Genomic DNA, 23,043 nt, shown 5'->3' on the forward strand with positions numbered 1-23,043 from the left:
CTTAGCAAAGTGCCTGCCACATAAAAATGCTATATTACTGTTAATGCTGACTAATAAATTGGTATAATAAGAAAAAGGCAGCTAGGTGTAGAAGTGGATAGAGCACTGGAACTAAAGTCAAGAAGACATGAGTTCAAATCTGGCCTCAGACACTTACTAGCTATGTAATCCTGGGTAAGTCAGTTAACCCTGATTGTCTCAGTTTACTCATCTGTAAAATGATCTAGAGAAGGAAATGGTAAGCTACTCCAGTATCTTTGCCAAGAAAACCCCAAATGAGGTCTTAAAGAGTTGGGTGCAACTAAAAACAACTGCACAACAACATAACCAGAAAAGTAAAAATTTTTCATTGTACCTCTTCTGCTCTATTCTGGTCTTATAACTTCCACTGGTCTGATTTTTTGTTGTTACTAGATGTACCAGATACATTTCTTAACAGAATATCATTCAATTGTAGTTTCTGTCACCTCCATTTTCTTGCTACACTGAAATCTTTAGCCCTCTCTTCCTCAGAGAAGAATGAGTACTTAGAAAGATTTTTTTAAAATCTAAATCCTGTAGCTTTTCCCAGAATTTTTAGAAAAAGCAAAAACTTTCACTGGAAAACTAGTAAAAAGCCTCCCTTTGCATTCTACTGTCATTTTATCTGGGTCTTTTGTCTATATTCTTTCATTTCCCCAGTCTGATATTCTTAGTCCCAAGTACTAAACTTTAGAAAAAATAAGGGCTTGATTCCAACAGGATTAGTCTTTTCTTTTGACTTTTCTTGCTGACCTAGGATAAGGATCCATCTTTCAGAGCCCTCTCTCTAGTTTTTGGTACATTACATTTATATAATCTTCATCTCTGAAGACAAAATGATAGCAAAATAATGGCTATTTAACCTATAACTACCAAAAAGTTCTGGACTTTCCAAGTTATTTTTAGCAATATAAGTCTTTTTCCTTCCCCCATGTAGATGAGAGAGTGTGCAAAAGTCATGTGCTATAAACCCAGGGACAATGTCATTTTCTCTTCTACCTACCTAACAGCCTTAATGGTTTTATCATATTCAGATATAGTCTGCTGAAAGCCTTAGTGAGCCTTTGGAGCACTCTCTTACAGACATATTAACTTAAAAAAAAAGATGGAGAAGTTTTAGTGGGCTACAAAACTCAACATAAATAAATAGTGTATCTTGATTACCAACTGAATTCTAAGGGGATGTAGGCTACAAGAATAGAGACAGGTTCAAGGATGTTCATTTTTCATTTCTCTTCCTTACTCAGACTACATCTGGAATGCTGTGTTTTGTTCTAAGTACCACAGTTTATGCAGAGCATTGACAAACTAGAATAGGTTAAGAGGATGATATTCACTATGGTGAGGTCCTGGAGAACATACCATCATTAGAGTTGAGAATATTTAACCTGATGAAGATGGTAACATGGTATAGAGATATACTTTGTATTTAGAGTCAGAAAAACTTGGTTTCCTTTTGGTTTTTAGTCCCTCAATTCACTCTGGACAAGTCATTTATTTCTTTTGGGACCCAGCATTACAATCTATAAATGAGCATGCTAGCATTACCTTTCATTCTAGCTCTAGACCTATAATTTTATCATTCTGTGAATACTTACAGGTAGGGGGAAAGCAAGATGGCTGTTTTCAAGTACTTGCTAGACTTTGATGGGAAGGAAGGCTTTTACTTGTTTTCCTTATATCCAAGGGACAGAACTAGGAGCAGTGGGTAGAAGCTGCAGAGGCAGATTTGATCTTAATGCAAAAAGATGTTATTAATAATTATGGCTTTCCAAAAATAGAATAGGCTTCTTTTGGTGTTAGTGAATTTCCCTTCATGAAAGGGCTTCAAACAACAGCTATATGAATACTTATCAAGAATAGTATAAAGGGAATGAATTCCCAAACCAGATATTGGTTGGAATATGAAATAGCCTCTGATGCTTCCCTCCAAATCTGAGATTCAGTGATTCTTAAAGAATAATGGGAGAAAGATAGTTTTTGTGAAACAAAGACACTCTAATGTCCTTAAAAGTCTTATTGTTGTTGTTTTTCATTCCTAATAAGTTGGCAAAAATAATGCTTTTTAAAAATATTTCCTTTATGTTTCAGTCAAGACATATTCATTTGTCTTCTGATAGGCTTTCCAATATATATAGAACCTTATAATTACTGTTTGTTCCTTTTTAAAAAGACATGGTGTTCATTGTCCAAGAAATCTTTCAAAGTGATCATTAAGGTCTACATTAAGTGGATTTTAGACCCCCTGGGGGTCTTTATTATATGAAATTTAAACTTCTTTCTTATTTTTATAATTTTGTAACTTCTTTCAAGGGGTAACATAACTTTTCTAAAGAAGTATTCCACATATAATTGCCAATATTCTTTTAAATAGTACTTTCCCAAGTTATGAGTGCCGGCACTTTCAATTTCCATGAATGATTCTATTTTTATTATCATTGACTCTTCCCTTAGGCAAATATTAAAATGGTCCACATAGCAAATGAAGCTTTTAAGGCTGATAAATATTTTGCAGATGCATTTGTTTTCCAATGCCAAAAAAATTAGACAGAGTAATGTTGAAAGAATAAAAGAGACAGGAAGCCCAACCCTTTCCTTGCTCAATTCATTGGTAACCCTACCTGCCTGGTAATCCCTAATATGGATTTTGCAACAAAATAGTCATAGAGATAAAAAGTGACATCTCCCTGTAATAAAAGGCAAGTGCAGATGGCAAGATAATTGTAGTTTTATACTATCAAGCTGTGTGGAGAGAATTTAGCCTTCAGTTAAGACTCAGATGGTTCACGTTAAAAAAATTATAAGAGAAATGTTTATAAAAAAATGAATTTCCTTTATGAGGTTGCTCCTTAAGGGATGAGAAATTGAGCTAGATTCATTTATAAATGGCCAATATGATTCACTTGGGGCACAGGAGGTACATTGGGTAGTGCTAAAAATATCAGTATAGAAATATGAGATGTGATTATATCAGTTTCAGTATTTGCTTGTGGCTCAGATTAAAAGTCCACCTCAGGTGGAAATGAGGTCATTGTGTCTGTAACTTTTGTCCTCAGGATGCTAGTCCTATGACCTGTCCATTCCTTGACTGTGTTCAGCTCAAAAAGGGAAATTCAGAAGATGTGATATTATTCACTAAAATTTTCTTCTGTTACATTGTCATGGTATGGAAATGACCTAGAATTCCCAAAGGCAATGTCAGCAAGATGAGAGCTGAAGCAAGTTCTCTACAAGAAAAGCTTTAAGTTTGGGGAAAGACTAAATTCTGGTTTCAAGGACCATCCTATTTTGAGCAACACTGATCACTAGGTTGATAATAGGGTGATGACTGTTGAGGTCATAACAACTTGTCACAACCATATACCTAGGCACAGGGGAGAGGGAGTTCAAAGTGGGGGGTAGCATTCATCATCTCCAAATTACTATATGTCTTGTATATATACCTATATATCATGTATCAGGGACCTTTGGCATTTTGGTAAAGCTTAGGGACTCCTTCACAAACTAATATTTTTAAATGTATAAAATAAAATACAAAAACTTATAAAATTTGATTATCAAAGCTTAAAACTTTATTAAAATATTGTTGATAGCTTAATGGTATTGGTATAAATTCATTCCATATCTTCTATGTCTTCCATATATAAACCTATGTAAATCCCTTCCATATCTTATTGTCCCATTTAATTCTAATGCTTTTTTTCTTTTTTAATACATTTTTCATAGAGGATACCAGTGAAGTGCACAAGAGATTTGCCTTTGGCTCTTTTGGCCTTTTCCTTTTTTGGATGGAGGAGCGGGAAAGGGGGAGGTGTTGGAAGGATAAGGGAGAAGGAGGCAATATAATTGTAGCAGTTTGATTCTTTGACTGTTATGTCTTGATACTATATGACTGATTTCCTTTTCTTGTTATGCCTGATCTTAATCCATACTTATTGAACTTAATCAAAGTGTAATTATATAATTCACCAAATAATTATACTTTGATTAGATTCATTTTTTACAGGATGACTACTCTACAAGGGTTATCTAGTAGACAGAAAAAAATACATATTCCTTCAAGGAAATCACAATTATATTGTGAAAGTCAAAATTAACAAATAGGAAATAATGAGTTAAGCAAGATCATACAAGATGATCCATAGTAAAATATAGGCCTAAATGTATGGCAGAGAAGTGTTATAAGATATCAGAATGTGAGGAGGTCAGTATTAACCAAGTTACTCAGAAAAGTTTCATGGAAGAAGTGGGAGTTGTAATGGGCTTTTAAAGAATGTGGTTTCAACATCTCTGTAGCATTAGAAAGATAAGCAAAGTTCATTATGTTAGCCCAAATTCATAAATTTAAGTTACACTTGTCAGATGACTGATTTTTGAATTATACTGAAGTTACACCTTCTGGGCCAAAGTTAATGGAAACGGAAATTTCTTTCCCTGGAAACCAAAAACCATTGCTTAAGAGGTGTTTATTCATCCCCAAACATGCAGATACAGCTGTGATGGTTTTATCAGAGGTTGTCAGGTGGATCACATACCAATGTTAGTCTTTAAAATATATACATTTGCTTGTTGACTATTAGTTTGTGGGTACGACTACAAGGAAAGCCAAAACAAAAGCAAAGGTGGGGAGCCCCACTTCTTGGCACAGTTGGTTGACTTTAATAGGTGCTGATTATGCTGCTCATATTCCATGAAATTAAAAAGCTTACAAATGTTATGAGCCATTACCCTTCCATTTAAGGGAGCTTATGACATGTTAGCAACATTTAATGAAAGTCTTTTCAAAATGCCATCGGCAGACTCAACAAGAATCCATGTTGAGCTAAATGCTGAAGAATTATTTGGGAAAGTTTGTTCATTATCAGTATGCCTTTGTTTTGTGTATTGACTTGACTAATTATAAAGTAAGGCTCTCCACAGTTAGGGGTTGATCCTCCCATCATTGTGTACATAAAGTTCCCATTAGATTTTCTGTGGAGGTTAGCATGCAAATTAAAGAAAGAAGCATAAGAAACAGAGCTCTGTTTCTAATTGTGAGGTCATTCTGACAACTTCCTTTGAATTATTGAACAATATCTCTTTCCTGATTAAAGATTTGATATTTTTGACTACTTTAGTAGTTCTGTGTTTTTTCCAGGAGGCCCCAGCAAGATTTGAAGTCTAGTCCACTTAAGCTTCCTTCTAGCAGAATCCAGATGTGAGGTACCCATGGAACCCAATGAAGTTCCAAGTCAGGAATTCAGTTTAGCATGTTGGCTGGGTAATGGACCTCTCTCAGATAGAGAATTTGATCTCCTATATTTGGAAACATGAACCACTCTTTAATCAGGAGGTAAAGTGGGCCACCTTAGTTATACAGGGCCTGCTGGCAGAATCCCCTAGAGGAACCGCTGTGTGGTAGAAGTTAAGTCCATAAAAATATGGACAAAGTACCTGGGGGATTTTTGGAATATAAACGTGCTCATGGTTGGCAAAAGTTGCCTAACTCAGACCCTGAGCATTTTTTCCTTTTTGGCCAAAATGGAATCCAGTTCAACCTGACTACAAATTCCGTACTTGGCTATGTTTTTGGTTTGGTGTGGGTGTGTCTGATGTATGTGTATGTGAGTGAAGCAGTATGCCTCCTAGAATCAAGAATGATGATAGTATAGTTCAGATAAGAGAGGAAATATCAGTGAAAAGAACATGTGAATGGTTGTCCAAAAACTTTAAATGAGAAATCAGCAACAGAGGCAGAGTCAAGATGGCCACATAGAAGGAGCAGAAGTCCAGACCTCTGAATACCCTTCCTTACCGATCACAAACTGAATGCTCCTAGGGGACTGAAAATCAAACCTAACAACATGAGAGATCCAAGGAACCCTCCTACTGGACTCAAGTCAAAAGGCACGCCCCCCTCCCCCAAAGCCAGAATTCAAAAACACTCGGGTTTAAGGAGAAGGAAGAAGGAAGGTCCCAGGACCCATCCCCACCCACCCCCACCTAGAGCACTGAGCCTCCAGTAGCAGCGGGAACCTCTGGGCGGGCAAAGGCATTGGTCTAGAGGGTGTACCTTGCAGGCAGGGCAGTGCCAAGCTCTGAGTTTCGAGCACAGATGGCGGGGAAGGAGATGGAGAGGGAGCTGGCAGCCTGGTCAGAGCCCTGGAGATCTTCCATACTCCTCCAGATTTCCAGGAGGTTTTTGGCCTCAGTGCACACCTAGCTCAACCCAGCTGAACTTAATCCCATCAAAATTCTTCAGAATTTAGGGAAGCCTAGGCTGCAACACCCCTCCCTCACTGACTGCTGGACTTTAATCCAATCAAAAGCCTCCAGAGGACAGGGAAGGGAAAACTCTAAAACTCCTCCCCCAGAGACTGCACTAAGAGATCTGACAGAGCTCCAAGAGGGGGCACTTGACAGAAAGCCCCGAAAACAAAACAAAAAAAAATGAGAGGAGCAAGAGCACAGACAAATACAGAGAGCAAAGAAGGGGGTAAATATGAGCAAACAACAGAAAATAAAGAAAGAAATTACAATGACAGCTTCTGCACAGGCAAGGAACCAAGAACAAACAATACACAGGAGGAGGCAAGTAATAAAACAGAAATCCCAGCAAATTGGACACAGGCTTTGGAAGAATTCAAAATGAAATTCAAAACACAATTAAGAGAGGCTGAAGACAATTGGGACAAGAATTTAAAAACCAAGATAAGTCATCTGGAAACAGCAAGCAGTGTCTTGAAAGACAAAATTTAAAAACCAAGATAAGTCATCTGGAAACAGCAAGCAGTGTCTTGAAAGCCAAAATCAACAAAATTGAAAATGAGGCAAAGGAGATGAAAGATGAGGCAAAGAAGATGAAAGATGAGGCAAAGGAGATGAGAGATGAGGTAAAGAGAATGAAAGATGATCTCCAAAGAAAATCAGATCAGAAGGAGAAGGATGACCAAAAAGCCAGGGATGAAATCCAGTCTTTAAGAACCAGAATACAACAACTAGAATCAAGTGACCTCACAAGGCAGCAGGACACTATAAAACAAAACCAAAAGAATGAAAAAAATGAGGAAAATATGAAGCATCTCATTCACAAAACAGAGGATTTAGAAAATTGTTTAAAGAGAGACATTTTAAGAATCATTGGTCTACCAGAAGACCATGACAAAAGAAAAAAACCTGTACACAATACTACAGGAAATTATTCAATAAAATTGCCCCGATATTCTGGAACAAGAGGGAAAAGTGGAGATTGAAAGAATCCACAGATCACCTCCTATACTTAATCCCCAACTGACAACACCCAGAAATGTTATAGCCAAACTCAAGAACTATCAGACCAAAGAAAAGATATTACAAGCTGCCAAGAAGAAGTCATTCATATACCATGGAACCACAGTGAGGATAACTCAGGATCTGTCTGCATCTACACTGAAGGAACGAAAGGCATGGAATATGATATTCCAGAAAGCAAGGGAACTAGGTCTACAACCAAGAATCAACTATCCAGCAAAACTGACTATATTCTTACAGGGGAAAGTATGGTCATTTAACAAAATGGAAGAATTCCAAGAATTTGTAAAGAAAAGACCAGATCTGAACAGAAAATTTGATGCCCAAGCACAGAACTCAAGAGAATCATCAAAAGGTAATTTTCAAAAAAGAAGAAAAATGAAAAACAAAACAAACAAAAAAAAAACCCTTTTTTAAAAAGAGACTCAATAAGTTAAAATGTTATGTATCCCTATAAGAAAAGAGGGCATTGGTAACTATTAAAAACTGAAATCTTAGGGGGCAGCTGGGTGTCTCAGTGGATTGAGAGTCAGGCCTAGGAATGGGAGGTCCTAGGTTCAAATCTGGCCTCAGACACTTCCCAGCTATGTGACCCTGGACAAGTCACTTAACCCCCATTGCCTAGCCCTTACCACTCTTCTGCCTTGGAGCCAATACTCAGTATTGACTCCAAGACGGAAGGTAAGGGTCTAAAAAAAAACCTGAAATCTTTAAATGAGATTTTAAAATCAAGCAGGAGTTAGAAAAAATCACAAAATGAAAACTTTAAATGGAAAGCTGAGCTGTAGTGTTGGATCCCAATTATTAAAACCAAAGTGTTTAGTTTAAGTTTCAGTAACTGCTTGGGACAAATTAAAATAGAGAAAGTTTCTTCATGGCATATCAGCTTAAGGTTTAAATGGTTATAAATCTTTGTAAAAAAGCTTCTCATAGAAACTCAAGAACTCAAGTTCTAGATTTCTTCTTGATTTTCTTTGGTTTTGTCTATATTGTATACATAATGTATTTCTTAGGTGGAGGCTTCTTTCTCCCAATAATCACCTCTTAATAAGATATGATTGCAGAAATGTCTTCCTGCTTTCTTGTTGTCTCTGTTTTCATATGATGAATAAGACCATTAACTAGTTGGAATAATCCAATGATTTTGAGTTACTGTGTTCCTTCTAAGAGGAAAAAAGTCATTCTCAAGACTTGTAATATTTATTGGAAGAGAAGAGATGGGGAGCATATGAAAAACCAGGGGATAATGTGAGGTTTGTATAGGGGTATAGAGGAGTTGAGGGAAGAGAGGGAATATTGCTCAGTGATGCAAAGGAGAGAGATGCCCCCTGCCGAGAGGAAGCAGCAGGGGTCCAATAAGGTCTGTTTGTCTTTGAATGCCTGAACTGATGCTCAGCTCCATCTATGCCCAGAAAAGATAGTCCACTGATCTGACTACCAATTCAAATAATATAAAGTTTATTAACCAGTTGGGATTGGAGAGATATCAAAAGGGAGGGGCAAGGGAGGTCCCTAAATAAGGTTGGAGTCTTCCTCAGCTTTTGGAGCTGAGGCCAGGCCCCACCAGCTGACAGAGGGTTTCTTCCACTCCCCTGTCAGTGCTAGTTTTGTCAATTTCAGAATTTTAGCAGTAGACAGAAAGCAAACAAGAATAGTTCTAACTTTCAGAAGTGATTGGGCCTGAATCTTCTGGCTGAACCAAGAAGAAGCATGCCACTCCAGACTGGGCTGAACAACCTCCTCCCTCCTCCAACACCAGGAAGGAAGTCCCCAGGAAGGAAGGAAGTACTAGTCACAAGACCCAACTGCCACTCCCAGTTGCCCCTTCCCCCACCGTCAGTCTTGTTTCCTTTCCACAGACTTAGGTTTGATTCCTAAGATCTCTCCCAAAAGGAGAGAATGTAAATCAAGTACAGTATAACTATTTATTTCCTTCACACAAAGAAAAGTTTAAAACACAAATGACTCACAAATTCCCATTGACAAAGATTGTAAATGATACAATAACTCATAACTCCTTTTATACATAATACTTAGAACATTAAAACATGAAACATCTTATAGGATACTGAATAGCAATCTGAATGTTTCCCAAAAGATTCTTATTTCCTGTAAAGTTAGTGTATGGCTTGAGTTCATCTTTCTTCCAATGATCACCTCCTTTCAGAAGGGTGTAATTGCAGAAAATTCTTCCTGCTACCAATGAACACCCACTGAGGAACCCAGCTGTTCCAGAACTTCAAAGTAGCTGATTTCTCAAGATTGCTGTTCAGTAAACGATGTTCATGGAAACAAACAAAATAGAAGAGGTAGTCATGGATCTAACGTCAAGGCTCAGCCTTATCTAGGCAGCACATATGTCCTATCCTACATGTCAGAAGCATCTTGTGGGTAGGAAGAGGAAAGGAGGGAGAGGGAGAGTGGCAAAATAAGGGTCTTTCTCTTCAACATTGGAGGGAGGGAGAGAGAGAGAGAGAGAGAGAGAGAGAGAGAGAGAGAGAGAGAGAGAGAGAGAGAGAGAGAGAGAGAGAAACAGACACAGAGAGAGGAGAAAGACAGAGATAGAGATAGAGAGAAAGACAGACAGAGATAGACAGAATCAGAGATAAACAGGTAGTTAAAAGACAAAGAAGAAGAAATATATTGAATGGGCATCTCTTGACAGATCAGCAACTAATTCTCATTGATACTGCACCCTCCCCCTTCTATATTAAAGGGGATCAAGCAATACTTACATCATCCAGAAGTCCTTAGCATTGTCCCTTGAAGCTTGTGTCCCTAGAGTGGTCTCAAGGGTTAACCTCAGTTACACATGCTTTATGGACTATACTTTATCCCTATTACACTAGATAAGACCATCTCAGTGGGTTTCTATGATCATATTGTTCCTCTTTTTCATTTGAAAATGATCAATGACATCTTGACAAGTGAATAATTGAATTTAAGTGAGGCAGAGTTGCAGTCATCAGCCTTGCTCTTTCTTCCAGAGTCATTAAAGTGAAGTAGCAGGACAAAAGTCAAGAGAACTGGCAATGGCCCAGGACACAATGGATGACAATGGTATCTCTGATATCTGACCAAGTTCTAAGAATTCCACAGTGCTTGTATAAGCCAAATTCATGATCATTGGAACAAATTATTCGCATCTACCCATTCCACTAGGGGAAGTCTTCACATGCTAGGGACAGACCTGCCCTAATTCACTCCTGGGTTTGGGGTCGTCAGTTACCCTCAATCAAGTAGGTCTAGCTCATCTGCTGAGATGGTTTTACCAAGGTATGGCCACTACACATGCTATAGCTCCTTGGAGCCTCACTGACAGTTGAGTGATAAGTGGACATCAAAGCATGGATGAATGGAGCAGCTTTGAAAAGGGTTCGGCAAGTCCTCACACTAGATCTGATAGTTCTCCTTGAACATAAAAAGTTGATAAATGACAGATAACTTTCTTTCTTGACCCTCTCTGCACATAACTAGACTTCACCTAGAAGAACAGTCAGTCACCTAATTCCATAAGTAAGCATGCATGCACTCAGTGCCACCCCATTCTGCTCAATATAGTCTTTAAGTAATAAGAATCATCTCCATGTCAAAAATAGGTATGATGATACTTCTTTATTGCAGATAGAAAAACCAATATAATATAAATTAGTACATACTAAGAAGAGGCAAGTCAAAGTAGAATTACCAAATATAAAGAAATGGACTTGGTATGAAGAAAAACTAAGTTTGATCTCTGCCTCTGACACATACTGGATGCTTGACACCAAACAAGTGCTATAACCTCTCTGAGTGATGTCTCTAAGATTAAAAACTACAGAGTAAGGTGCTGACCAGAATTAGTAGAGGGAATTTATTATTCCAGTATAATTATGAGCCCTATATGGTAGGAAAAAATTGAGAGTGACATAAAGTATTAGGAACTCATAAAGACTTCATCTTGATGTTCCAAACTGTTACAAAGAAGAACTGAAGAGTTTGAGAATATTTGCTGCTTCATGCCCATGTCTGTCTGCCTAACATTAGGAACAAATTAGTCATGACTGCATAAGTTTTATTCTTCACTTTGTTAGAATATTTTATTGTATTTGTTCGGATATATATAATGAGATCAAGATCTGGGGGCTTTTCTTAAGGCTACCTTCAACAATGTGGAATCCCTTCCCTAATGGCCACCTAAAACATAACAGATAGTTAAGTTACTCAGAGCTTTTTGGTATTCAACAAAGAGGAGCAGCAGCAACAAATCCCCACTGAAAACAGAATAGCCAGGGTATCACAAAAGTAAAGATATAAGCTTATGGGAATGCAAACTTATTGAGGACCAGGATTGATTTTCCTTTTTGACTTTGTATCTTAAAATCTTACATATCAAGTAGAAGAAAAGAAAAGCAAATAGCTAGAAAATAGCTAGAAAAATAGCTAGAAAAGAGGTGTTTCTGCTTTCATTTATGCTCATATGGTTCTGCTGCAATGAAGATGGGATTCAGTGCCTTTGGAGGCATTTCTGTTCCAGGTGAATTGTTCTGACTTTTCTTACATCAAGCTCTCCAGAACAATGTATTTGGCAGTGGCTACTATTTGCATGTAGATGAGATAAGTCCATTAGCTGGACATGCTCCCATCAGATGCTATAGTGAGTTAATTTAATTCAATTGATTCTATTTTTCAAAAGGGGAAATAAAATATTTTGTTGAGCCAAAGAAAAGAAATAGAATAAAAGGATGGAAATGTCTAATGTAAGCCTCATACTCTTGTGTTTGCTTTTTTCCTGGAATTTGGGCAACTGTCTTTCATTGATGAGGAATTCAAGCTGTATCTTTGCCCAGAGCCTATGCATTATAATATACCTGGAGACTTCCTTGATATACTACACTTGGAGACTAAAGCTTTTGGGATATCTTCTTGGAAGCTTGTCACTGTTGATTTCATGTCACTTATGAAAGTATGACATAGAGAAGAGAACACCAGATCAGGAGTCAGCAGACCTGGATTTTAAATCCTAGTTCTACTTCTATCTTTCTATTTCACAGTAGGCCACTTCCTGCCTTTATTATCTTATTATAGATAGGGTTCAAGAAAATAGTTATGGTTAGGTAAGTTCCCCTCTCTGGGCTATAGGTTTCTTATCTTTCTAATACAAATGTTGAACTAGATTATACACCTTCTTACTCTGGAAAATATTTATTTCCCTGTGTTCCTGCCCTTCAATTGACAAGTTCCACTTCAATTGTCCTCAAGGAAATGCCTAGGTCAGCCATGTTCACTCCTTCATTTCTTTCAGAGAAATTCCTGACCTTCCAAATATCTCTATCATGTGTCCTGTGGGTGTCTTCTCCCTTACCACTTTCCATATTTCTTTTATATATTATCTTCCCCTATTAGTACCTAAGCTCCTTGATGACATGGACTATCTTTATGCTTGTATTTATATTTACAGAGCTTAGCACAGTGCTGGGAACAGAGCAAGAATATAATAAATGCTTCTTCTTGTTACTGTTGTTACTAAGATCTAAATGGAAATCTAGTTAGGGAAGTAAGACCAGAGCAGAGTGACCAAATCTGAGGCTCACCAAAATCCTTACTCATAACTCTGGAGTCCTGAGACATGAAAACTAACCAGGAATGAAAACATACTTTATTTCTCTCAGTCTCTACAAGTATTATCTCTTTTTGCTCACTTCCCTAAGTTGACCTACTTCTTGGGGAGGCTACTTTTGGTGATGACGACCTTTTAGTGCTCATCTTCTTTAGTGATGAAGACAGTCTTTTTCTGGAATTTCAAAGAATATTTTGAAAAACTGAGTACAGGGAATAACTTAGCAGTAATCAACCAAGGACCTACCTTTACAGGATTTTACTCTGTTCATAGGATTATAAATTTAGAGTTAAAAGGGCCATTTAAAGAATCTAGTGCAAACTTCTCATTTCATACATGTAAAAACTGAAGGTCAGGGATGTGAAGAGGCTTGCCCATAATCTAACAGCAAGTGGAAAAACTAATATTGAAACTATCATCTTTTGATTGTAGATTCAGTTTACTTTCTACTTCACCATTCTTTTGGGTGAATGTTGGGGGGGGGTGCACAGATAATATAGGAACTATGTGACTTTCATATAGATAGTTCGAAAAGCATAGATGGTATAATTAGTTGAAATATTTTCCTACATTTGCCACTTGCTGAGTCTCCTCCTAATCTCCCACCAGCCCCAATTGGAAGATATAGTATTGAAATTTTGCTGAAACTAAAATTTGTCTTTAGTGACCTTTTTTTCTCCCCTGTCAATACATAGAGCTCTTCTCCATCTTTGGTCAACACTCATGTTCCAGTTATACAGTACTCCTATATTGCCACTGATGGTCATCCTAAATGCCTCTACCATAGGATCCTTGCCTCCTTCCCCTTATCCCATGTTTATCCCTATTTAGCTTCCATTTATTATATAATACATAAATATATATATATATATATTATCAATAAATATTTATTAAATGCCTACTATGTTCCAGGCACTATGATAACCACTGGGTATACAAAAAAAGACAAAAGAAAGTTCCTACCATCAATGAAATCTCATCTAAGAAGGGGGACAATAAGCAAACAAATATGTAGAAACCATGTATAAAAAAAGAGAGAAAATAATTAAAAGAGACAATATGCTAGAATTAAGAGGGGTTGGGAAAGGCTTCCTGTAAATACCTGTTCTTTTTAGGCAGCATAATACAGTGGAGAGAGCTAGGATCACAGGATCAAGGTTCAAATACCACTTCTGATATTTATCACCTACATAACCATAGTTATTTTTGATAAAATTAGTGCAAAGATTCTTATTAGCCTGTTGTTTTTTTCAAAACATAGTATAACATATAAGAAAAACTACATGTAAATGGTAAGAGTATTTGGATATGTCTTGTCCTTCTGAATTTTTGCCAGTTACTAATGACACTGACTAGTCTCTTAATCTTTCTGGGCCTCAGTTTCCTTATCTATAAAAGAAAGGACACAGACTACATAAATATAAAGACCCTTAAAGCTCTAAATATATAATCCTCTAAAGGCAAATCCTATATTCCATATGATCATAAAGAATACTATAGAGAGTCATTATATAATTTCTTCAAGACCATGGTAGCTTCTATGAAATTAATTATTGATTACTGGTTAGTGATTAGTGATCAGCTAGAAGTTAAGAATTTTAATAATCACAGAATAACCATTGGAACCAAGTTTTTAAGGCTTAGGTTCAGAGCAATTTTGCTCAGGCCTCATGATACTTAAGTGATTGTGAATATAACTCAATAAGCAACCATCAAGGAGATAAATGATGATTCAACTTGGTTAGATGTCTTTTCTAGTCATTGGCCTCCACTGGTACTGGGAGTGGCAAGTTGGGGACTTTCCAAAGGATGTTCTGGGAAATGACTAACTCTATGCCTCCCCTATGGGGCCTTAGTAGACCTCCTACTAATAACTCTGTGTAACTAAGAACCAATTAGAATCTTAGTTTAATTTTTGCCACTGTACCATTTTAGATACATTCTATAACATGCCTTTTCAACTGTATAAAAAGTTGCTCTGGCTGTTAGAGGTTTCTCTGGTCACCGAGGGGCATTTGATTTCTATTAATTGTAAATACCAGCTTTGCCAATCAATAGACTACTCAGATTTTTTGTGCTTCAGTGTCACAGTTTCACTGTGATCTTTTTTGCTTCAGTTTCTCTTTATCACATTTTATCTTCACACCTCTTCCAATAATTTCATAATCTCCTCTTAGAATCAGAAAATTGTAGAATACAGGCTATCCAGATTGAAAAGGACTTCCAAGATCCTTGATTCCATATTCTTCATTTTACAAGTGATAGAACTGAAGCCAGGAGAGAATAAGTGGCTTGCTGAGCTCACATTGCTACTTGAGTCAGATCCAGGACTAAAACTCAAGTCTAATGACTCCCACGCCAAAGTTCCTTTCACCATACTGTTCTGGTTTTCAACAACTTAACCATACTCCATGGTGCTTAGAAACCCTCCTTTTGCCATTCATTATCTCTTCCTTTCTTTTTTTTATTTTTCTCTCTATCTAAAAACATTTCCAGCACAGCTAGCTTGGAGAACATATAATTGTTTCTCTCCAGAAGTACCTGAGGTACTATATATCTTCTGTGATGGTAGTATTTGGAAAGAGTGGAACCATCTAGCAGAAAGACTTTGGAGGGGAAAAAATTTCATTTCTCTTATGTATATTCCCAGCTGAGCCACATGTTTTCAAAAGAAATTGTCTTGGATCTTTCCCTGAAAATTTTCACTGGTGGACAGACATTCTACCTTTCCTCAGAAGACAACAAATGCTTCTGCTCCCTAGTTTGCCTCAACAGCACATAGAATATTTGATGGACTCGGACTATAATCTGAATGTCTAGTCGGTGGAAGTTGCAGAAATTCAGAAGCACAAGATAAATCCAAATATCCTTTCCAGTCCCATGGAGTTCCACTGACACTCTATACCATATGTACTCTGAAAACAACAGGATGGCATGAAACTTTCCACTTAATACATTAAATCTCTCTACGCCTTATTACTATGTATGATTATTATCCACATTTTCCCATAATTAAGAATAAAATATACAGTCTGGATAATGACAATTGATAACTCAGTAGTGAACAGTTATATGGGGCTTCAATGTTTTCAAATATTTTTCATATATAAACTCAGTTGATTTTCACAACAACTCTATGAAATGAATCCAGTCATTATCCCCACTCAGAGAGTTTGTGATTTACCAAGAGTTACAAAGCATTTTTCTGACACCAAATCCATTTTCTATCCATTATATAATTAATTTTTATCTAATAATATTTTAAGGTTTTAAAAATGCCTTGATTTTGCTGGTTCTACCCTAAGTAATATAGAGTCTTCCCATTGGTGTTAATATACCAAGAACCAATATAGTACTTAAGGTCTCCATTATTTCTCAATTATGCTATATGGCAAGCTCACCTACTTTTCCCATCACACATAAGAGCATTTGTGGGGATGCTCATGGCAACCCATTGTCTTAGAGGGTTGATTTGAATGTTATGGAGGAAGGGAGAAAGAATGGAGTCTTCTCTCTTTCAAGTTTAGGACAAAGGATAGAAGGAATTGATGTTATATGCCCCAGAAGGTAGAAGGAGGGTGAGATGGGTTATTCCCCACTTCACTACTCTCCAAATATGTCTCCTCACTAAACCTGCCTTTTACTCCCCTCTAGTAACTTCTTGTAGATGAACTTCTTCCCTTGAGGAAAGAGAGAGAAATCAGATCTCTCTCTCTCTCTCTCTCTCTTCCACTGTGACTATTTCCTTCACTCACAATGAAGGCATTTGAGGATAGATTACACTCTTTATTCTAAACAATTATTGTCAGCAGTAAACAGGAAGATGTCTGAAGGGTTAGGGTCTAGAGAAAGGAGGGGAAAGGCGGTCCCTGTCTATCTAAATCTTCCTTCCCTCCCTCCAAAGTTGAGAGACCCTGGCTTGACAGCCTGACCTCTGAGAGGTTCAGGTTTGGTGAACCCGGGTCTTTGTCACAGCAGAGCAATATCCAGACCCAGGGTGTCAAGGAGATGTGAGAGATTCTTTTTAGGGCTGTTTCTTCCTCTTCTCAGGTTTTTGACACTTCTTGCTGGGATCTTTGAGGGGGTGTAGTATTCAGGTTCAAGGAGGGATTTAGTCTAGTGCTCAGGATCCAGTTTCAGACAGACTTTCCTCTTTGCAGTAGAGAGAGAGAGAGAGAGAGAGAGAGAGAGAGAGAGAGAGAGAGAGAGAGAGAGAGAGAGAGAGAGAGCAATGGTTTCCACTCTTAGAATCTCATCCCTCCAGATTCTAGTCCTCTTGAGCCCCTCCCCCATTGTGGATGAGAAGCCTCTGTAGCTTTCCAGACTGTCATTCGAGTTCTTGGATTAGACCTGTATCACACCATGAGAGAAAATCATCATGTTGAAATCATAAATAATTGCTAAGATTAGAAATTAACTAAATGACATTTGTGCATGCCATTCTTCATAAACAGAATATTCTATTTTCTGTCCATCTTTCCAAGTCACTCTATCCTTCAAGACTCAACTATACAATATTCTTCAACTGTGTCAATCCATGTTTATTTCTTCTTTCTCTGAACTCTTAATATCTTCATATCAACCAATCAAAAAACATTTATTAAGTGCCTACTATGTACCAAAAAGTAGTACCGCACAATTTTATCAAATTACTATTTTCTGTCTTACACACTCAGATTATTTCAATTGTTTGGGTCTTTTTTCTCTAAATAGGTTTTACGCTCCTATAGAGCAGAAACTGGATCATACTTTTTCCCTTTGGAATTCACAACACTGCTAAGCCAACTTCTAATACATAATGGTGTTTAATAAATATTTATTGGTTGATTAAAATAACTAGCACAAACTTTTTCTTCTGGCTGACCTGCCTGTGTCTTAAAAGTTGGGTGAATCTATTTTTTAAACCAACTTCTGATTTTTGTGAGGCCTTGTGCAAAGAGGTGAGAGTGGGAGCAGTCAAAGGACAATTCAACACTCCTCTGCCTTCACAGAGCTTTCTAAGCTTAGAGGGAAATAATACAAAACATAAATTATATGACAAGATTTAAATAATATTTTGAGACAGCAATGGAAGAGGTGTCTGGAAACAAGACATGATTAATATCAGAATGAGGCTAAAACACAGGGTTACAAATTCCTAAGTGCTACAGCACTTAGTTCAGAGTAGGGAGAGATCTTGGGCTTTTAAAGCTGGAGGTCATCTCAAAGATGCTTTAACTCAGCCTCTAGAATAATCAGGATTCATCCAGGCTTTGATTGATCACTTCCAGGAGTATGGAATCAAATTCCTCAGACAAGCCTGCCTCTCATTCTAGAGTGCTCAAGAGTAGAGCACAAGGGAAAGAGCATGAGCTCCAGAATCAAAAGCCTTAGATGCCAGTTCAAGTTCTGCATCTTTACTAACAGTATTATCTTAAACAATGAATTATTTTACCACTCCCAATCTCAAATTTTCACATCTGTAAAATGAGGGTCGTAGAATAGATTTTCTTTAGTGCTCTTTCCTATGGGATCTAATCTATAATCCTGAATTCTAAGCTTTTTCTTTACTCTCAATTTGCCTCAAGTCCCATCCCCAGGAAGTAAGCCCTCTTAGCAATAGTATACTATAGACCCTGGAATTTCAATATATTAGATATTTATGATTTTCATTAATAGCTCACCCTATAATAGTAAGTCTGTCTGATTGAAGTATTTTTATGCCATAATTGTATGCCTTCTCAGGTGACCTCACTAACCACTGTATTGGTAGTAACCTGTCACTCATCCATACAGACCCCAGTAGAATGGCAGGGATTCTTTGTCATTCTCCTTGAAGGCAAGAACCATTTTATTTGTGTCTTTATATTGTCTAGTGTATAGAAAATCATGAGCACTAAATAAATACTTTAAGAATTTAACCAAATTGATATAAGTGGAGAACCCAAAGAGAAATTCACATTTGGTGTGATTTTAAGACTTTTTATCTAAGGCTGTGATCATTTAGTTCTCCTTGATTGCTCTCTAAGAAATTGCAGCTGAATAAATGGCCATCTGGTCAATGTTTTGTTGTTGTTTTTAACATTATAAAAAAAAAGATTTTTTTTGATGATCTATAATATGCAACACACCTTGGGAAAGAGTAGAGCCACCCAAATGGTAGGACTTTGCTCTCATTGTAATTTTTTGATTAAAGGATTTAGAAGATTAGAACTAGCTCTTCAGGCAGCATCTTGGAAGACTTATATAGCTTTATACCTCTGAAAAGAAATTGTCTGAATTTAAATTCCCCACGAGGAAGAAAATTGATCAGATTTTTAATTTGCACTATCATGTTATTCAAGTGAGCTCCTCCAAGTTGAGATCTAAAGGACTGAGGAAAACAACTGAAAAGACAATAGCCCCTATGTTTCTTGCTCCTAGTAATGAAGTTTGCTATTTCATTTAATGTATATATTATTAGAACATTGCAGTGGAATGAAAAACTTGGGATTCTCTTCCAATGATTCACTGTGTAACCTTGGTCAGATCATGTCTCTGCTTTTGAGTTATGTTTCCTCATCTATAAAAACCAGACAAGATAGTGGGTAAGGTGCCTTTCAGGGTAGTAAAAATGATAAAATGCTGGGTTAAGGGTACTTGGATTTAAGTCTTAGCTGTGACTGTGATCAACTATATGACTAGGGGAAAGCAATACTACCTATTAGTTTCATTTTCCTCATATAGAAAATTAGAAGATTGATCTAGATAAGAAGTTGGCCAGCTGCAATCTGTGGGCAAATGTGGCCTTCTGCTTCTATTGTACAGTCTGGAAGCTATTGGAAAAACCATTCTTAAATCATCAGCTAGGTGATATAGATGAGGTGTGGACCTGGAAATAGGCAGTCCTAAGTCCAAATCCAGATTCAGATATTTACTAGATGTGGAACCTTGGGCAAGTCATTTAACTTCTATTTGAAATGGTTTCTTCAATTATAAAATAACCATAACATAAGCACCTCCCAAGTAAGTAGTAGCAAAGATCAAATGAGATAATATTTGTAAAATGCTTAGCGCAGTGCTTGGCACATGATAAGCACTTAAATTCTTTTCTTCCTCCCTTCTTTCCTCCTTCCTTTTCTTTCTTTTCTTTCTCCTTTCTTCCTTTCTTTCTTCCTTACTCCCTTTGTTTATTTCCTTATTTCTTCCTTTAAAACAATAAACCATGCTCCTCTAGACCGATTTCGGTAGCAGAGTGGATAGAGTTCTGGATTTCAAGTCAGGAAGGCCTAAATACAAATCCTGCTTCAGACACTTAACTAGCTATATGAACTCTAAAAGAACCATTTAATCTCTTTCAGTCCTGACTTCACCATTGATAAAATGGGCATAATAATTGCACCTACTCATCATGCTCTAGACTGATCTTTGAGCAAAAGACTCAAGGTCTCTCCCTGAGCCAGTAATCAATGCCTGTCCAGTCTAGTAGGAATTGCCAGAACTTGCATTCAGCTAGCCTTACCTTTGCCAGCCTAGGGTCACCTTCATGCCATGATAATGAATCAGAGAAGGGCACTTTAGTGGAGTTTCTTTAAGGATATGTTCTATAAAGTCCCATTGCAACTTGAAGGAATGTCCAATTCAGTTATGTTGTTCCCAATTCTCATTAAAATGGAAACCCAGCACTATAGTGCATGAAAGGGGAGGACTGTATTCTTTGCAGTTCTTAATTGATTTGCATAAAGCAAATATATGTTTGATGCACAGTGAATCTTTAAACAATACCCACCTGGAGAGAGAAAAGAAAAACAACTTCAATGAGAAGGAGCACTTCACTGCTTTAACTTGCTCCCCTGTCATGCCTCTGTTTTCCTTTTGAGCTTGAGGGAGAGGGACCAAGAGGCATGAAGGGAAGACAACCAGGAGAAGAAATGGATCATTCATACAAGGAATGGATCACTGGACTAGGAATATGGAAGACCTGGGTTGGAATCCTGTTTCATGTGCTTCATCATTATATGACTTTGGGAAAGTCACTTAATAGCCTCAGTGGCTTTATCTCTAAAATTGAGATGACATCTATTAATGTCTAAAATAGGGATAATAGCATAAAACAGCAATGACAAATTAATCAATTGAAGCAATATACATAAAGAACTTTAAAGTGCTACATAAATGCTACTATTGTCATTTTTTAAGTCACAAAAGAATTTCATTGAAGTAGGGGGTAAAGGATAGAAAAGAGCATAAAATTTGGATACCAGAAAAAAGGGGATACCCCACAGTTGAGTAGAATTGGAAGAGTATCCATGGAAAAAGAGTAGCTGTATATCCTTGTAGGATACAAATTGCCCCAAATAGCTTCAAAGCACATTCTGTGTGCCTCATTTGCACCTAGAACTAATTAGGGTCCCATCACCAATGAGACTTCATAAAACAACAAGAAAAGATTATTGGTTCTAGGGTTAGATGGAACCTTGTTGTTTAGTCATATCTGACTCTTTGTGATGTCATTTGGAGTTTTCTTGGCAGAGATGCTAGAGAGGTTTGCCAGCTCATTTTACAGATGAGGAAATGGAAGCAAACAGGGTTAAGTAACTTGGTTAGTTTCACACAGCTAGTAAAAGTCTGAGGTTGGATTTGAACTCATGAAGACAAGTCTTCCTGACTCTAATCCCAGTGCTCTATCTACTCCACCATATACCTGCCTCATGAAATCTTAGAAACAACCACAGCAATTCTTGTATTATATAGTGGATGACATTGAAGAACAGAGAGATGAATCAACTTGCCTCTGATCCCCTAGTTCATAAGCAGCATATCCAGGATTCAAACCAATCTGGCTTCTCTTTCTAGGACTCTTTCTACTCACCCTATCACCCATACATCCCCGCTAAACAAAATCCAGTTTATAAAATCACAGAGCCCATCTATTACAACTTTTTGAAAAATATCCCATATGTTGTCAGGAATATGTTCAACCCAATTGCAAAGGAATGCTCCAAAAATCAGAGGAAGAAATATATGGTGTATTAGGTAGCTCCTCCCTGGAAAGATGAAAATAAAAATTCTACTAGAGTAGAAGGGATGAGGATGTTGTGATCTAAACTAGCAGATAATACACCTATACCATTGACATTCTGGATCTGTCTAAAAATCTAACATTTTATAAATGTAATCAAAATACATGTTTGTTAAACTTATTGGCTAATAAACAACAGTTCCTTGGAATTTCTTGATAAAAGAATTCATTTTATCCATATCAGCAAATCAATATAGGAATAGACTTGTCTCTGAAAGGGAAAACAGTAATCTAGAACTTAGTGTCTTCTTTGTATTAGATTTTATTCCAAAATCCAATTTGTTCTTTGAATTCCTAAAAGGCAAAGGTTGTTTTTAATCATGTCTCACTCTTTCTGACTCCATTTTGGGTTTTCTTGGCAAAAAAATACTGGACTGATTTATCATTTCCTTGTCTAGATCATTTTACAGATGAGGGAAAAAGAGGAAAACAGGGTTAAATGACTTGCTCAGAATCATAGCTAGAAAGGGTCGGAGGCAAGTATTTGAACTCAGGAAGATGTTTCTTCCTGATTCCAATTTCAGTACTCTACTCATTGTACCACTTAGCTACCCACTGCACCATTTTAGATGTGGAACTATAGCATCATACATTTATAGATAAAATGGATCTTAGAGGACATCAAGTCCAATCTCCTCACTCCACCGATAAGAAAACTGAGGTCCAGAGAAGTTAAGTGATAACCAAAGTCACAAGTGGTCAGTAGTAAAGTAAGGATTCAAAATCAACTCCAGTGATCCTAAATTCAGTTCATTCCACTGTGCCATACTGTCTTCTCTTATAAAATCTATGCCATACATTGGTCATTATATTGAGGGCAGGGAATGGTAGAGCTTTAGATATGGAACACATTTTCTGAGGCCTAAAAGAGATTCTATGAATTTTTTTTAACTCAGCTTAAAGTTCCATTGATTTATTCTATGATATCTTATTTCACAGATAGATGATTGAAGACTCTTCCCAGAGTCAATGAAGGGAGGTTTAAGATTCTTCTTCCTTGTTCATGTGAGAATTTGGTTGGAGTTATGCTGGAGTCACTTGGAATAAAGCATTGTATTAGATTCTCATCCCTTATTTATTAGCTCATGACTTGGCTCAGAATTGAGGCTCAGAC

The 23,043-nt window shown here is 37.1% G+C and overlaps 1 protein-coding gene and 1 long non-coding RNA gene across 6 annotated transcripts in view; one reads left to right on the forward strand and one right to left on the reverse strand.

Moving 5' to 3' along the window:
• SGCD (sarcoglycan delta) overlaps positions 1-23,043 on the forward strand; it is a 1,484,556-nt gene that overhangs the window by 1,243,067 nt on the left and 218,446 nt on the right. The gene's annotated exons all lie outside the window — the stretch shown is intronic.
• LOC130458232 (uncharacterized) lies at positions 16,663-21,273 on the reverse strand. Its single transcript, XR_008917346.1, has 3 exons — positions 21,109-21,273; positions 20,370-20,636; positions 16,663-17,239 (listed from the first exon to the last, which is right to left on the reverse strand). It is a non-coding gene; the product is annotated as an uncharacterized LOC130458232 (long non-coding RNA).

The sequence above is a fragment of the Monodelphis domestica genome, chromosome 1 (assembly GCF_027887165.1).
Source record: "Monodelphis domestica isolate mMonDom1 chromosome 1, mMonDom1.pri, whole genome shotgun sequence".
NCBI classification, from domain to species: Eukaryota; Metazoa; Chordata; class Mammalia; order Didelphimorphia; family Didelphidae; genus Monodelphis; species Monodelphis domestica.